The sequence below is a fragment of the Callospermophilus lateralis genome, chromosome 19 (assembly GCF_048772815.1).
Source record: "Callospermophilus lateralis isolate mCalLat2 chromosome 19, mCalLat2.hap1, whole genome shotgun sequence".
NCBI classification, from domain to species: Eukaryota; Metazoa; Chordata; class Mammalia; order Rodentia; family Sciuridae; genus Callospermophilus; species Callospermophilus lateralis.
The window spans coordinates 17856544-17858718 of record NC_135323.1 but is presented as its reverse complement, the minus strand read 5'-3'; the positions used below and the strand labels follow the sequence as shown (position 1 = coordinate 17858718).

At 44.7% G+C, this 2175-nt stretch overlaps 1 pseudogene; it reads left to right on the top strand.

The window, feature by feature from the left end:
- Positions 1 to 1393: 1393 nt before the first annotated feature.
- LOC143385440 (eukaryotic translation initiation factor 1 pseudogene) lies at positions 1394 to 1768 on the top strand (annotated as a pseudogene).
- The last annotated feature ends 407 nt before the right edge of the window (positions 1769 to 2175 follow it).

Sequence of the window (2175 nt, the reverse complement as noted above, 5' to 3'; positions counted from 1 at the left end):
GATCTGATTCACCTCCTGTAGTAAAAACTAATCGTCTCTGCAGGGCTCATCTCAAAGGGGCATGCTGAATTGCTTGACTGATGCTCGAGCATCCTCCCTGGCAAAACACAACGACCTTTACCTGGACCCGCCAGCCCTCTATCCAGTTTCCAAAACGATGGAAATTGTGAGGACCATCACGTTTCCTCAGCTTCTCAGGGAGGGATTCCAACAAGATCCAACCCACTCTAAGTCCCTAATCATGTGTGTGTGTGTGTGTGTGTGTGTGTGTATTTTTTTCTCTTTTTTTGTCAGATACCCCCAAGCCAGGGTGTCTGGTAAAACGCACGGGCTCTGCACCCAAGTTCGTGGGATTCAGTGCTAGCTCTTTTCCTAGTATTGCATCTCTCTGGGTTTCCGTTTCCATGACTGTAGAATTAAGACCATGATAATAATAGCAAATATTGTATAGGTATTTGTTGTGGGTTTGCAATGACTGTTTCAATAAGAGCCGTCAACACAGTTCTAGGCACATAGGAGACATTCCACACGTCGTCCATTATGGCGAGTGTGGGAATATCGGGAAATATCACTTCCCTAATCAATAGGCCAAAAAAGTGATGCTTAATTATGGTAGTTTACATAGCGTTCTCCTCTTTAGCACGAAAGCGTTGAAATGTCATCTCGTCCACTCTTATAACTCAGGTATGTAACCCCTGTCTGACACATTGTAAGTCCTCCGTGAATGTAGTAAGTGAGTGAATAAATCAATAATGATCATAACTATCGTTAAATGAGCACTTATTCTGTACCAAGCACTTCACAAATTTTACGTACAGTCAAAACAACCCTACAGCATAGGTGTCACTTGCCCATTTGAAAGATGAGGAAAGTAATGATCAGAGAGGTCAAGTAATGAGTGACCTTTCCCCACTACACCAGCCACCAGCTTTCTCCAACCACTTTTTTTTTTTTTTTTGTACCAGGGATTGAACCCAGGGACACTTACCCAAGGAGTCACAACCCCAGCACTTTTTATTTTTTATTTTGAGATGGAGTCTCACTGAGCCACCTAGGGCCTTGCCTAATTTGTTGAGGCTGAGTTTGAACTTGGGATCCTCCTGCCTAAGCCTCCCCAGCTGCTGAGATGACAGGCATATGCCACCATGCCTGGCTTCTTCAACGTCTTTAAAAATGACAATAATAATAATAATAATAATAAAATTATTGTAGGCCCTTTGGGACTTTTTAATCATTTTAGCAATGATAAATAAGTGATTTATTTTTGTTTTAATGTTCTATACTTTTTTCTTTAATATTCTATATGTCACTATAAAATGTAACTAGAGCCCCAGTCACTGAGCCACCGCCGAGGACTCCGCAGCCTCCCCCTGGGGAAAAGGAATCGTATCCTATGTCTGCTATCCAGAACCTCCGCTCTTTCGACCCCTTTGCTGATGCAAGTAACGGTGACGAGCTGCCTCCTGCTGGCACTGAGGATTATATCCATAGAAGAATTCAACAGAGAAACGGCAGGAAGACCCTTACTACTGCCCAAGGGATCGCTGATGATTACGATAAAAGGAAACGAGTGAAGGCGTTTAGGAAGAAATCTGCCTGCCATGGTACTGTAATGGAGCATCCAGAATATGGAGGAGTCATTCAGCTCCAGGGTGACCAGCGCAGGAACCTATGCCAGGTCCTGGTAGAGACTGGACTGGCTAAGGACCATCAGCCGAAGGACGATCAGTTCATGGGTTTTAAGTGCTTGTGGCTCACTGAAGCTTAAGTGAGGATTTCCTTGCCATGAGGAGAATTGCCCTTCTGTCCCTTGTCACAAGTTTGAAAACCTCACAGCTTGTGTAATGTAACCATTTGGGGTCCGCTTTTAACTTGGACCAGTGTAACTCCTTCATGCAATAAACGGAAACCAGCCATGCTGTCGAGTCTTGAAGTCCCTCATTTAAACAGAGGTCAGGCAGTAGGTGCCTGGCAGTGTCCACCCTGAAACAAAGCAATAAGGTGATGTTTCAGCAAAGCCCAGAGCCCCAAGATCAGATGTGTCTGACCAGAAGCTTCTCAACTCTCCCTCAGCTGAGGCCCCTGCCCTAAGGGTGTCCTGACCTGATCAGGAGGAATGGGGTGAGACAGCTGTACCCCTAGAAGGAGGCCTTTGGTAGTTTTTTTTTTTTTTTT